Source organism: Meriones unguiculatus, chromosome 6 (assembly GCF_030254825.1).
Source record: "Meriones unguiculatus strain TT.TT164.6M chromosome 6, Bangor_MerUng_6.1, whole genome shotgun sequence".
Lineage (NCBI taxonomy): Eukaryota > Metazoa > Chordata > Mammalia > Rodentia > Muridae > Meriones > Meriones unguiculatus.
The window spans coordinates 64,027,395-64,043,474 of NC_083354.1; the positions used below are offsets into that span (position 1 = coordinate 64,027,395).

Genomic DNA, 16,080 nt, shown 5'->3' on the forward strand with positions numbered 1-16,080 from the left:
GGGCTGTAAAAAATGTTTCTGGGATAGAGAGATGTCATTGCAATCAAGAGCATTGGCTGCTTTTCTAGAAGACCCAATTTCGATTCCTGGTACCCACATGGCTGCTCGTAATGTGTATAACTCAAGTTTTGCTAGATCTCATGTCCTCTTCTAGCCTGCACAGGTACTCTGTGTATGCAAGCAAAATACCCATACATATAAAATAAAAATTTTTTAAATTTAAAAAATATGTTGCTATGAATATGCTATTTTTCTAGCACCAAACTGTTCCCAGTCTCCTGGGTTTTTGTTGTTGTTTGTTTGTCGTTGCATAGCATGTTTATGTATAGCACAGCACAACTTTGTACTAGCCCAGACTGGCTTTCATATCACAGTCCTCTTGCTTTCTTGCTTTGTCTCCTAAGCACTTGCTCATTAGGCATATATCACTAAGTTGAGCTTAAGGGTTATTTTTTTGCTTCATTCTGTTCTGTTTTTTTTTTTTTTTTTTTTTAAAGAGAGACCAGGCTAGCCTTGGACTCACAGAGATCTGCCTGCTTCTATCTCCTGGTGCTGGAATTAAAGGCATGGGCTACCACTCCCTACATGAGGCAGGGTTTACTGTAGCCCTGGCTGGCTTTGGACTCACTGTGTAGCTGAAGATGACTTTGAACTCCCAGTCCTACTTCCTCAGCCTCCTGATGCTGGCTCGCAAAGCTGCATCACCAGGCTGGGCATCAAACTTGGCCTGAAATGTTTATGCACACATTTATCTAGTGTGTTCCCTGTTCTTTTAACTTTTTATTTGCATTCTTTACAGGGTTTCAGACAAAATAAAAAGGAAGGAAAGAGCTCACCCACAAATTAAGCAGTAAGTCTGTTATTTTCTTGTATAACTCTTAAAGTTTGTGGGAAATGAGTGTATTGAACATTTACAAATTAATGTTTATGTAAACTATAGGAACAGGTTTTGTTTTTTGTTTTCTTGCGTTTTTTGGATTTGCACATGTGCATGTGTCCCTGTGTGTTGGGGGTGAGGTTGGTTCATGGTGACAGAAATGGGTGTTGAATCCCCTGGAACTTGAGTTACATGTGGTTGTCAGCTGCTTGTCATGGTCCTGGAATGGAACTCAGTCTAGAGGAACAGCGTGTGCTCTTAACTTTTGTGTCCTCTCCAGCCCCACTAAAGTCTGCCAAAAATTAGATTAAATATTGAATTATCCCCATATAATCAAATTCTCATGGTGTCAAAGTGTCATCTTCCAAATACTTGCTGGATGGTTTGGTTATGTCGACAAAACAAAGAGTCTTAGGCTGGCCTTGAACTCCAAGCTGCCTGCCTCAGTATCCATAGTGCAAGGATTATACTTTGCACCACTATACTTGGATTACCATCTGGTGTAGAGTGTGAAGATAATTGCAGTATCATTGCCCAGTCAGGCTTGGGTGCTTGTGTGTGCGTGTTGGGTGAGGGGTGTGATAGGGATTAAAGCGAGGTCCTCACACAAAAGTAGTAAGCAAATATTCTGCCACCAGATCCACATGTAATTTTTAGGTTAAACTTTTTGTGTGTGTGGAGGTTTTGTGTACATGTATGTTTATGTTCCATGTGCATGGCTGGTGCCCTTGAAGCTAGAAGAGGGCTTGTTGAAACTTGTTCTAAATGGGTGGTTATAACTTGCCTGTGTCTTCCAAGAATAAGAGTAAATGCTGTTAACCACAGAGCCATCTCTCCAGACCCACCTGCTCTTTTGATAAGTAATGCAGTGTGCAGTAGACTGTATTATCTGTTGTCTTAGTTACTGTTCTATTGCTGGGAAGACACACTATGACCAAGGCAACTCATAAAAGAAACCATTTAATTGGGGGCTTGCTTACCATTTTAGAGGATTAGTCCATGATCATCATGGCAGAAAGAAGACAGGTAGGTTTTGTTTTGTGTTTTGTTTCGGTTTGTTTGTCCTTCTTTGTTTTTGTTTTTTGTTCTTTGAGACAGTGTTTCTCTGTGTGTAGCTCTGGTTGTCCTGGAACTCGATTTGTACACCTTGAACTCCCAGAGATTCGCCTGCCTCTACCTCCCAACAGGTGTTTTTAACAAAATCTCCATCGTTTGGTTTTACCAATGAAGGCTTGGGAGCCAGATGTTGTGGTGAAAGCCTGCTAGATCAGAAAGAGAAAACACCCAGCTGATTTTCCTTCTCAGCAGACATCTCTCAAGGTTCTCAAACAACCTCCTTTAAACTAAATGTCCTTCCCTTCTACTTCCTGTGCATCTCTATCCATCCACCTGACTACCTCTTACTCTCTGGGGTTTTTTCTTAATACTCCTATGATCACTTCCTATCAACTGGTTGCTTGCTCCACCTCTTTACTGTGGTTGACCTTATTTAATTCTGTTCACAGTGTTCAAGCAGAAAGCTCTTGGATTAAAGTTGTGTGGCAAGGCTAAGCCACACCACACCACTAGAAATAGGTTTTTCTAGTAAATAACAGAATTTCGGGGTTCACAGTGTAAGCAATTATCCTGCAACAAACAGGCATGGCCCTGGAATGGTACCTGTTTATATATATATATATATAATATATATATATATATATATATATATATATATAATATATATATAATTCTTATAACTTTCTGGAGGCCCTAAACATTTTAATTCATTTTTAACTTTAGAGACACTTAATATTATAATCCAAGTAACTAATTTCTAGCTTTACTACATGGAAATACATAGTCATAAAAAAGTATTCACCTAAAAATCTGAGCACAGGAGTCTTTCCTGAGACTGATACTGCAACCAAGGACCATGCATGGAGATAACCTAGAACCCCTGCACAGATGTAGCCCCTGACAGTTCAGTATCCAAGTGGGTTCCATAGTAATAGGAACAGGGACTGTCTCTGACATGAACTGATTGGCCTGCTCTTTAATTACCTCTCCCTGCGGGGGGAGTAGCCTTACCAAGCCACAGAAGAAGACAGTGCAGCCACTCCTGATGAGACCTAATTGACTCGGATCAGAAGGAAGGAGAGGAAGACCTCCCCTATCAGTGGATTTGGGAAAGGGCATGCATGCAGAGGGGGGAACAAAGGAGGGATTGGGATGGGAGGTGGGAGGAAACCACAGGGGGGATACAAAGTAAATAAAGTATAATTAATGAAGAATTAAATAAAATATATATATCAAATTAGAAGTAACTTAAATTACAAAATTCATCATTTTCATGTACTTTCATTTACTCTGACAGAAACATGGTTTGGAAAATTAAAAAACAAAACAAACAAGCAAAAAAAAAACCAGTTCTATAAGTATTACCTAAAGCTTTTATGTTATTTTTAACATCACTGGGAATTGTTATTCATTGATCTCACACTTCAAGAAACCTGCCAAGATTAACCACAAAATGTGTCAGTTGAAGCTGATATTAAAAGAAGAAAAAATACTCATTATGCTGTTGCAGTCACTGTTTTTAGTTTGTTTGCTTGTTTTTTGTTTTTGTTTTTGTTTTTTTCCTGGTTTTATGACACAGGGTTTCTCTGTGTAGTCTTGGCTGTCCTGGAACTCACTTTGTTGGCCAGGCTAGCCTCAAACTCACAGAGATCTACCTGCCTCTATCTCCCAAGTGCTGGGAATAAAGGCCTGTGCCATCATGCCTGGCTCAGTCACTACTTTTTAATGAGGAAAAATAAAAAAGATTTGATAATTTGTAGTATGTTTAAATTCTAGTAGGAAAGATCAAATATAGTACTTCTTAATTTTTAAACCAATATTATGTTTATATTAGCATATTTTATTCTTTGCCTTCTTTTTAAAAATATGATCTGGGACTGACAAGATTGTTTTGGAGGCCAAAGGCCTGATGGTCTGAATTCAGTCCCCAGGGTGGAAGAAAAGAACCAGCTCTTACTGGTTGTCTCTGACTTCCACACTTGTATACATAAGTGCCCATGCAGTTTCTTTTTCTGTATTTTATAACTGACTAGACTTTTCTTTCAAATTCAGGTTCAGCTCTCTCCCTAGGAGATGGTACGTTGGTGTCCCTGGTCCATAAGAACAGAAGTGTCACTGTCATTTTGTGGACTCTTGTTTGAGTGACGTCATCAGCATTTTTCCATTCTGGGGTCCACGCCTGAATCACCAGTGGAGCGTGTTTAGAGCATAAATGGATTGAGGAGCAAACGGGGAGATGTAATGCATGGAAGCCAGTGTGCCGAAACTGTCTGAGCACAGCTGTAGACTGTAAGTTTCCTAGTGTGTCAAGATTTTTATTAATTCCTTTAAAAACAAATAAAAGTCCTTTTTAAAAAAGTCTTGACTTTATAACTATTTTCCTTTAGGATATATACAGTGAAATTGAGTCTATTTAAAGATACAGAAAGAAAACTATCCAGACTTATTACTTGGGTAAAAGGTAATTGCAGAAAGTAGAACAAATTGGTAATCCAAGATAGGGGGACAAAAGCTAACTCAAGTCGCAGGGGCTATCCTGACCAGGCAGGAACGAAGGTCTGTTTTGGTTGTGTGTGTGTGTGTGTGTGTGTGTTTTCTGTGGCCCAAATATAAGGTCAGAGAACTACTTGTGAAGTCTTCTCTTTTTCTATGTAGGTGCTAGGGATTAAACTGAGGTCATTTGGTGCCTGGTGTGTTGGAGGTTGGTCTGATGCTTGTGTTTTGATGCTAATTACTCGCCCTCAAGATCTGGATAAACCTATCTGTTGTGTAAAGCTGCCTAAGGCATTATACCTGATTGGTTGACTAAAGGCCTAAAACCTGGACAAGGCAGAATGGGGTAGCTATGGCTAAGGTTCCCAGGCTTTGGGAAGAGGAAAATCATGGGAAGAACACAGAAAGACAGGAAGAGAGGAGGAAGGAGGATACCAGTATGGGTTAGGGTGGAGAAGGAACCACGTCAGCCAGGAGGAAGGACCCCGGATGGTCGGATGGAGAAAACACCAAGATCAAAAATATAAGCCATGTATTTATAAGATTATGGGTGGAAGGTAGCTCAGAAAGGAATGGTTAAGGCAGATGGCATTTGATGGGGGCTGGGAAGTGGATGGTGAGGATATTGAGACAGCGTAGGTGAAATATCTACCTGGCCCAATGTGAGGAAATTATAAAATCTGACAGGTGCCTGTGTCTTATTAATTGTGGTAGTGGGTTAAATAATACTGCCTCGATAATTATAGGGCTAATAATAAACATCATGTGGCCCAAACCCCATTTTAGTTACTACAACACAGGCGCCCTTACCTGCTGAGCCACCTTGCCAGCTCTGTTCTTCATTGAAACAGTCTTGTTTTCAGCCTGGCTTGCTTGTGATTCACAAGCCTCCCAAACGCTGGCTTCCCAGGCAGGTGTTACCACACCCTAACTGAGTTCTGTCTTGTAGAAGCCATGCTGTTCTCTCTGCACCTCCCTTTCTCTGTCTGTCCTTCTAGTGTCCCTCTCTCTCCATGATGTTCCTTAATCATGTCTACTTCCTGACCCAGTTGCCCATGCCATTCTCTTCCCATCATGGCCTTGCTGTTCCAGGTACCACCTCCATTATATTCTTATGGTAAGGATTAATGTTTAAGCACTCAGGCTTCTCCCTGGGTTACTCACTTTTGGAGGTTAAATATGATCAGCATTTTATGCTGAAGATGGAGCCCATTGGTAGAGCACACATGCAAGGCACTGCATGTGATCTCCACTACTTTAAAAACAGAATATGGCAAATGCTATCCTTTGCTAAGTCTTGGCTAGGTACACTAAATTAACTAAGCTCCCTCTGTGCCTAGCATGTTAGCTGTCAAGTCAGCATGATTAAATTAATGAATTGTCAATACCTAGTAAGTAGCTTTGCAAAATATGTTCTGTGACTTGAGGTTTTAGAAGAGAACATTACCTTTCTTAACTACTAGCTATTATAGATTCAGCATAACTTAGTTAATTGGGAGTTTAAATTTAATTATTAACATTTCCATTAAACCTAACCAGACGTTGGATATTAACACTAATTTTAACTCCCTTTAGCACCTAATACGTTTATTTGAACTGAGGTCATTCATTCAAGCAAATACTCAACATTGTTTAAATGCTGGGAGTTGCTCTTGGTGAAGGATGCATTGAATGTTGGTGTAATGTAGTTCCAGCTACTTGGAAAGCTGAGGTAGAATTTATCTTTTGGGACCAGCCTGGCCAACATAGTGAGATCACATCTCATACAGTAAAGCAGAGAGAGCAAGGCAGTGGAGATGCTCGGGTGAGTAAAAGCATGGATAATGGTTAGGTAATGGCAGGAGGATCACCAGTGTACTGGCCATCAGCCTAACTCCACACCCAGGCTCTCGAGCGAGTAATACGGGACAAAGACAAAGGGCACGTGGAAATGGCCATATGTGTGCCCATATGTACATGTGTGGTCTCGCCTCTCACAAAGTGGAAAGAAGCCTATTGAGGAGTAGTTAGAAAGATTTGTTTTGGCTCACAATTCTGGAGCTTCAGGGGTGATGATTTTGTCTAGTGTGCTGAGCTTGAATCAGGCATAATATTGCAAAAGGCAAAGAGCATGATTAGTGCATATATTGTGTGTATGTGTTCATATTTGGATTCTCAGAAAACCACCAGGATTCAGTGGGAGCTTCATATGTTTTCATTTGTTTATATTTCATGTGCATCAGTGTTTTACCTGCATGTCTGTCTGTGTGAGGGTGTCAGGTTCCCTGGAACAGGAGTTACAGACAGTTGCGAACCACCAACTGGGAATGAACTCCAGTCCTCCGAAGGAGCAGCTAGTGCTCCCAACCGCTGGAGTGTCATCTTGATGACTTTATCCTAAATACCTTCAATACCTAAATACCTCCAGCTGCAAACACAGTAGGTTAAGTTCCCACTCCGAGTAGTTCACAGTGGGGGGTTGCATTTTAACACATGAACATTTGAGGAATACTCAAAACATTTCTAACCCATGGCATGAGAGAACATCCCAGGAAAAGAAAAAGACAACAAAAGGCAAAGGCCCTTGTATAAAAAATGCACACACCTTGAGTCCCAGCACTGGGGAGGCAGAGGCCAGCCTGGTCTATGGAGCAGGTTCCAGGCCAGCCAGGGCTACACAGAAAAACCCTGTCTCAAAAAAATAAGAATGTGTGTGGAATATTCAAGGACCAGTAAGGAGTAGAAGGAAGGCGAGATTAAGGAGATGGGAATAAGCAGGGCCCAAGGGTCAGGCTGTTGTGAAGACAGTTCCACAGCATTTTCCTTGAACTGTGAGCCCCGTAGAGAAGAGTGAGTCAGAGGCAGTGCATGATCTGACCTCCACGAGGAACCTCTGGCTGCATGATGGTGCACCACAGACTTCACGGAAGTGGAACCCACAGTATTTTGTCAGGATTTGTCAGATTATATGTGGTGTAAGAGAAGAGCTAAGGATAACTTCATGGGTTTCACAAAGCAAGTGGAGAAATAAAGCGGGAGTTTTAAGAGATGAAAATGTGCAATAAGAGTACTTTGGTGAAGGGGAGTTAGCTTTGGAGATGTGATATTTCAATGCCTTTTGGAGTCATATCAATAGAGTCTCAGGCTAGAGGTGGAGATGGAGGAGACAGTGTAGACCTGGAACTCAAAGCCATTCAGCTGGATGAGGTGGTCCAGGAAGTGCATTTAACAGAGACAAAGTCAGAAGAACTCAGACCCCCACTTCCCCTGTGGTCAGAGAGGGGAAACAGCAGAGGGCTCAGCTGCAGCTCTCTGAGGAGGAAAGCAGGAGTGATGCCTCAGGGAAGGTGGAGCAGGTGCTTCCTGAGGTCAGTGAGGAACCCCAATAGTAGCTCAGCTGCTAGTAACAGGATAAGATTCGGATTGCAACGAATGTATTAGTGTGTAGGTCTGTGTGATGCTAAAACAGCTGTTGTGGTGGACTGGGAGTTAAAAGCTTGGGGGAGAGGACATAACTGTAGTGGAAGTTTTGGTTTCTTTCAAAACTCAGTTATATAAACATGATTTTGTTTTAACCCCAGGTGTGGGATACTGGGCTGCTTTAGTTTGTCCACAGCTGTTAACTATGATTGTCTCATGCTCTAAGAAGGGCGTCATCTTTGCCAGCTGCAGATAGTTTAATTCTGAGGAATCTGAGAGGGTATAAATGCCAGAGCCCAGAGAGAGATGGGGCTTTGAGAAAGAAGTGGGCAGCTGCTGCCCACTGCTGCTCGTGGTTTGTCCTGCTGCTGCATGTGCTGCACTGCTGGATATTCTGACTACAGATATTGGACTTGCCCCAACAAGCTAAGTCTAAAGAGGTCTACCTCCTCTTTCCCCTCTAACATTTCTCTCTTACCTAGTGCTGGGGAGTTTGAAGGAAGGTAGAGTTATAAGAACCCAAATAAAGTAGATAGCATGAAATAAAAACAAAACAAAACAAAACAAAAAAACAACAAAAACAACCCACCACTGCTTGTGAAGTACCCTTCCAGAGAAAGCTGTTTTCTAGACTTGTTTTCTTTGGTGCTTAATAAAATATTTAATATCTATTTTCATGACTTCACAGTTATTTCTTGTTACTTGTTTCACTTGCGCTCGATGTAAACTATGCTTTGATGTAAAATTGATTTTCTGTTTTTTTTTTATTAACTTTAAAATAAAGCAGATGTTCTAAGAAGATACAGTGTTCAGAAAGGCAGCCCATTGGATGGGTTCAGGGAGTTGGTACATGGAGTATGTGATCAGAAACACACATTTCAGTAGCTTTGTTCTTTCCTTGTAAGTGCTGAGGAATAAACCAGAACCATTGAATTCTTATTAGGACTCTTTCTTTAAAGGCTTTTGTTTTTGTTTTATGGCTATGGGTGTTTCTTCTCTGTATGTGTGTGTGTGTGGGTATACCATGTGCATATGTTTGCTTGGTATTCAGAGAGGCCAGAAAAGAACATTGGATGCCCTGGAACTGGAGTTACAGATGATTGTGAGGTGTCATGTGGGTCCTGGAAATTGAGCCTGGGTCCTCTGCAAGAACCATCTTTCTAGCCCCTGTTTCTTTTGACTTTGCAGTACTATGGGCCTTAGGAATGCCAGACCACAGAGCAGCATCCCTAGCACTTCCTCAATTTTGTTTTGAGACAGTGTCTCTCTAGATGGCCCAGGCTGGCCTGGAACTTCTGCCTCAGCCTACAGAGTAGCTGCGTTACACTCGTGTACACAGCTTACCTAGGTTTTCCCCATCTGTGCTACTGCATATAATGAGTTCAAGCGGTTACCATGTCATTGCCTATTTCCCATTTCAGCATTCTTGCAGTACAGGCTTCCTGATCTGGACACTGGTCCCTTCAAAGCTGCATGCAGTGTTGTCAGCAGAGGGTGCTGCTGAGACACCGAGGGAGCCAGGGCTTCTGCTAGTTCTGGAGAGGTAGGGAGGACTTTCTTACACTAGTACATTCAGTGACTGCTTTGCAGTCCGCATCTTAAGTGTCCTGTTACCAGCAGCTGAGCTACTAATGGGGTTCCTCACTGGCCTCAGGAAACACCTGCTCCGCCTTCCCTGCGCGGCTCCATCCGCAGACATCCGGGGCAGCACACATGGCTGGCTGTGCATTCTGAGGCCTCTTGCAGCAAATACAGCCCAGCAGATCCCAGGCTGCAGCTCCAGGGTACCAGCAAGTTCTGGTGTCATGGCTTTGTCCTGCAAGGCATTGCTCTAAACAGCAGGGTTTCTCAGCCTACAGTGAAGAGCTTGAGTGTGGTCAGAGTTACTCCTTTCAAGCCAGTTTCTGTTCATCCCAGTCCTCATAGCTCACGACTGCATCGCACTTTCCTCAGACTTCCCTATGGTAATGGCGTCATGATTTCGGTCTTCAGTGGACTCTGATATAACATGTAAAACCTTTCTGATTACAAAAGTCTTGACATATCAGATAAGCAGAGAGATCAGATCCCCCAGAGGGAGGGTGTGCTATTGTTTTGATGACAAGATACTTTATTTAATTATAAAAATTATGTATGTGAATGGGTGTTTTGTCTGTATGTACATCAATGTGGAGCCTTCATGAGACTGCTGAGAATTGAACCTGAGTTTTCTGGAAGATCAGCCAGTGCTCCTAACTGCTGAGCCTCCAGCCCTAGCTTACTTAAGTTTTATAGTTATTTTCTTATGTTCTCTTTGGCAGTTCTGGAGATTGTGCTTAGGGTCTCAAGAATACTCTGTAGGCACTTTGAACTACACTCCAACCCTAAAGTTTTACTTTAAGTATTAAAGTAACAAGCAATTATAAAACAAAAAAAAATACAAAAAGGAGAAAAATAATAATCAAGAATGCCACCTTCCTCAGTCCTCAGAGATAACCAATGCTAATTATTTTTTATGTTCAACCTTTCCAAGCTTTATTTCATAACGCAAAAATAAAAAGCGTATATATTTAAGGTGTATAGGTGTTTTTATATACATTATGTGTTGGAATATGGTCTAAGGATGGGAATCGTGTGAGAATTCTTGAGTGCTTATGAGAACACTCCAAGAAAACAAGTGTCTTGTGACGTCAATGTCTTCAAAAGATGGAATTGTTCTTGGAATGTGTTTTTGTGCCCCTCCCAGATGTAGTGAATAGGAGAAGGTTTCCATCAGATTACGCATTGTTTGCTGCTATTCTATTACATGTTTTAAGTATCCTTTGTATGCCTCTTTACCAGCAGTTCTCAACCTTCCCAGTGCTGTGACCCTTCAGTACAGTTCCTCATGTTGTGGTGACCCCCAATCATAAAATCATTTTTATTGCTACTTCATAACTGTAATTTTGTTACTGTTATGAATCATAAATATTTATGTTTTCTGATGGTCTTGAGTAACTTCTGTGAAGGGGTTGTTTGACCTCCAAGGGGTCAGTACCCACAGGCTGAGAACTGCTGTTCACAGAAAAATGTTTTTGCTACAATGCAGCTTGTCCTTATGATTATATACAGCTTAAACTCATGAGAACTTTACTCAGTACTTTTTTTTTCTTGTCTACCAGAGTATAAATTGTCTGATGCTCTGAGTAAAATTGGCCAGTGAATGAGACTTTAGTCTACCTTATTTATTGGTTCTCTTCTTCCAGGTTCACTGCCTCTAGAGAGGCGAAAGTTATGAAATGGCAAATAATTATCACAATCAAGTTTAAAATACCCAGAAATTCAGGGTATAAGATTAAAACCTAAAGAGATTATACCCTGAACAGAGTGGATTTCCAGAAAAGTTATAAAGCTATCATAACATATGTAACTCCCCAGAGCCTCTAGAACAAAAGCATCTCTAAGCCCGTATTTTCCCTTGTGTTGTCAAAGGAGAGATGGCATAAGCTAGCATGGCCACACCAAGGCTGGTGAACACACAAAAGCCCTGCAAAGACCAGAGCATCTCCTGGAAAGAGGCAGCTGCATCCTGTGGTGAAGTTGACTCGTGCTTCATCATGTGTGGGACTAATTCAATACTAAAACTGTTTCTAACCTCCATCAAATACTCCTTCCATGCTGTGCTTTTTACATAGATCAGTGTTCTTTCCCCAGCCCCTCCCTTCTGGTTGACCTTGGAAATGGAGGGTTTTCTGTATGAACGTGACTGAAGCTCTAATCTTTAAACATGACTATGTAAGGACTGCCAAGACACTGTTCATCATAGCTTAATGTAGGCATGCAGACTTTCAAACAGTTACCAGCCTGGCCATTCTTGTATATGCAATAGTTATTAAACAGTTTGATTTTGATTTAGGTCCAAAGTAAGGACTAGTTATGTAACCCAGGGTGAACTCAACCTCTTGATCTCCCTGCCTCAGTCTCCTAAATGCTGGGATTATCCCATAGTCAGTTAAAGTAAAATGTATTCGAATATTGGGTTTGTAGAACTGTCAGTAGCCTTCAGCTGCATCCTTCACTTCTGAATGACAAGAGAGAATGGCACTATCCATTTCCAGTGAATAATCAAGCATTTGCACTGAGGGTGTCTTTCTTTCATAGCATTCATCACTTTCATGTCCTCTTCATCCAGGAGCCAGCTGAGCATCCTGAGCCTGGTGAGTCTGGGCAGTCTCATCACACACTGAATCAGCGCCTTGACAGTGGTGGCCTGCACTTGGATTCGTTCTGGGATATGCCTGGAAATGTTCAGCTCTTGCAAGTTTGGCAGGTTGTTGAGGGCTTGAAAGAAGTGTCTATATCCTTCCTCTGTAATTTTGTGATTCATTGAAAGGTCTAAGTTCTCAAGGTTTTGGAAGCCTCTGCTGGTTGCTCCCTTGGCTGGAAAGAAAGCAGACAAAAATATTCATAAAGACACAATGCTATGAAGACTTGAGTAAAGCTTACAAAGTTATTTGTAACTAACCTCACACCCACCACCAATGAAAATTGCTAATCATATTTTTTTCCAAGACCAGGTCCCACTACACAGCCCTGGGTGTCCTAGAACTCACTTATTTAGCTGAGACCGGTCTAGAACTCACATCTGCCTTCTTCTGCCTTTTGACAGCTGGGATTAAAGGAAATACCACAATGTTTGGCTTTAAATGTGTTTTAAAGATATTTCTTTGAAAGCCCTGAACAGCTGCCAAGTTGATAGGGAACCACCTGGCCAAACTGCAAGGAAGAAGAAGAAACCAGAAGTCAAGAACAGAGCATTTTAGCTGTCTGGGCAATGAGGACTTCTGTTCTGGTTTCAAAGGACGACATACACAAAGGCAGGACACATAGGAAGAGGTTATAGTACAAGGGACTGAGAAATTGTGGCAACAGTGCCTCCCCTTTTGCAGAGAAGGGTAGGTGCTATTCCAAAAAGCTTGTCTTTTCCCTGTGTCTGTGCTCCAGTGTGCCCAAATGACTTCCTGGTTCCTTAGAGCTCTGGAGGAAATTGGGGCAGGCCAGAGTAAGTTCTCAACCCAAGTCTATGACTGGAAATGGGGTTTTTGCTAGCAGTGTTTTTTGCTTCAGTTTTAATTGTCACAACCGTGTCCCCTAATTTGGGCAAGTGTTAGGTTTGATTTCACCAAGAATCATGCTATAGCTTGACTTTAAAGACAGAAGCCCTCATGTGTCAGCTGTGCCCTAAGTAGGGCTGTTCAGTGATAGTTGGGATATTTCTCATTGCTTTGAATGATGGACTTTTCTCAAGAGGGAGAAGGTCAGAGGTTATTGCTTCAAAATTTAAGATTCTGGGTCTGAGACCTAATGTAAGAGAAAGGAGTGAGGCAAAATATTGATTTATAATAAACAGAGATGAATGAGGCTATACAAAGCTGGGCCCAGCAGCAAATGCCTATATTCCCCATGCTCTGGAAGGCAGAGGCAGGCAGATCACTGTGAGTTCGAGACCAGCCTGGTCTACAAAGCGAGTCCAGGAGAGCCAAGGCTACACAGAGACACCCTGTCTTGGAAAACACACACACAAAAACAAAACAAAACAAAACAAAACAAACAAACAAAAAACAGAGAAAGAAAGAAGCCATCCAAGCTAATGTTGCCCAGATTTCCTCTGAAGGGGAGAGAAATAAAACTCTTAAGAAAATCATAAATTACTACCCTCCCTCCTTGTTTTTGAGACAAAGTCTTATGTGTACATGTAATATACACACTGTATAGGTGGACATGATGCCTGGGAAAGCCAGAAGAAGGCATCGGTTGTCTTTATCATATTACAACATTTCCCTTGAGGCAGAGGTTTGTCCCTATACCTGAGCCTTGCATTTACTCAACTAGGCTAAAAGCCAGCAGTCTCCAGAGTCCTAAATCTGGTTCTCATGGTTATAGAGCAATCACTCTTAATCTCGGAGCTATTTCTCCAGCCCCAACCTGATGTCTTAATTCTCCTCCTCAGCCTGTTTGTGCTGCAATTCTAAGGCTGTACTATCACCATGCCTGGCTAAATTACCTTTATTTTATTCTATTCTATTTATTCATTTTTTAGACAGGCTCTTACTATGTGGCTCTGGCTGGCCTGGAACTCACAGAACAGACCAGGCTGGTCTTCATTTTACAGAGAGTGATCTGCCTTCCTTATGCCTTCGGGGAGAGCTGGGATTTCAGGCACATGCCAACACACTTGGTTAAATCACCATTTTAAATATTGTTTGTAGAGTAACAGTACTGAGAAGTGATAAGATGAAACCCAGTGTTTGCAACGAACCCATGATGCCCACTCTAGGAGAACCTTTCCTGTCCTGTCTGCTCTCTGTTTTAGGAGCTAACTCCTGCCTCTTGCTCCAGACACTTCTGTGCTTATTGTTAAAAGTTCTTCAAATGGACCCGGCTCTAGGACACAAGTAATTTTATTATTCAAAATGCCAAACTCTTGTCCGGCTCTATAGTGCAGACTTCCTATACATATTGTAATCACTCAAGCAATAAGTAGACTATACTGCCAGGTTTGTGAAGCACCAAGTGTCATAAAGAAGACTCGACTAGGCTGTGGTGCAGTGGCAGAGCACTGGCCCAGGACGCATGAGTGACGCACTGGGTTCAATCCCCAACACAGACTGAATAGCTTCTATAGCTCCCAAAGGACGCTGATGACCTTCCCAGTTTGACCAGGATGAACCTAAATCTGCAAAAAGGCATGAGAAGCAGCAGCATGAAAGACGAAACGAGGAAGTAGGTTGGACAGTTTACACACACTTTTTGTATACACTTGCAGCAGGCAGCTCCAGTGATATTAGTGGCTTTTACACTCACCAATTTCCAGCACACTGTCATCATCCAAGGTGTCATGAAAGGCAAGAACTCAGAGACGCTGAAGCTGCAGACATTGCTGGACAATCAGTCTGGCCACTTGGTGAATCCCGTCCCCAGTGGGAAGAAGCAGTTCCTCCAGGTTCCTGAGAGAACCCAGGGCCAGTGCTGTGGGAGACACAGCAAGTCATCCTCCATTACTATTCCACCATGAGCAGCTGTGACCCAGGTATTCTGTACTCTAGGAGACCCCACCGCTAATAGGTCCTACGCATCATGGTCTTCTCCAAGATCAAGAGAAGGGGTCAGCACACAGCTGCTCCCTGCTGCTCTCTGCATCTTCCCCAACCTGTCTCTTCACCCAAGTCCAGGCTGTCTCCTCATTTCCACTTTCTCTCCTGCAGCCAAGCTTCCTCTGGCATCAGGTCACTCACTCTTCTGATTTGACCCCCTTTTTATCATCCCTCCTCCTGCCATCACTCCAGTGATTTCACACCGAGGAGATCCACACTAAACACTAAAAGCATGGTACACTACTGTGAAAGCCTTCCTTTCCAAGTTCACTCTTACTTAGCAGGATAATCTGTAGATCACATGATCACTAAGTCTACTCCTGAGGACCCACAGAAACTATTTTGAAAACTTTCTGGCATGGACCAATATTCCAGATTCATCTTTGGCTTTTCCTGTTCCGGTTCTTGAATGAACGATGTATCCACAGACTCTGATTCTTTCAGGAAAGAGTACTTAGAAAGCAACTCCAGAGATTTGGGCAATCGACACAATGACACAGTGCTTGCTTAGCATGCTTGGGACCCTGGGTTCCATACCTGTGCCACCAACATGCACACACGTCCACAGGCACAAACATGCCAAATAACTGAGCCTTCTTTTCACTCCATCGTTTCTGTAAAATCACAGCAAGATGGGTAGCCAGCAGCTCTGCTGGGCCACCTATGAAACCTCAGGAAATTTCTTGTCATATCTGCTTAAACCAGCAAAGCTGGGTGTAAAAAATATGCCCTGATGGTAGTTTCATTAGTATGCACAGGGTGTGAGCCTCATTTAGTTGGGTTAAATGATTTATTTTGGCTTTTAAAAGACAAAGTCTCACCCTATAGCTCAGGCTGGCCTGGAACTCATAATCTCCTGTCTCATCCTCCCAGGAGCTGTGATCAGGGGCACTTAGAACCACTCCCACGTTCTAAGTGGTCTTTCTCTTAAATGGGTTATTTAAGATCTACCCAAGAAACTATCCTAGCTCTGTGACAAGAAAACAAAACTGTTTAAAATGGAAAAGAAATGAGCACACCCCACAGTAGAAAAGCTAGCCCCGGACACTAATAATGATACTCTGCTATGCTTTCAGTTAGGAGCCCAACTTGATGGTCCTCTGGAAGGATTCAGCCAACAGCAGATCAAGACAGATGCTGGGA

General features: G+C 42.3%; 1 pseudogene; it reads right to left on the bottom strand.

Annotated features, from left to right (window-relative positions):
• Positions 1 to 11,007: 11,007 nt before the first annotated feature.
• LOC132654867 (baculoviral IAP repeat-containing protein 1b-like) overlaps positions 11,008 to 16,080 on the bottom strand; it is a 32,620-nt pseudogene continuing 27,547 nt past the window's right edge.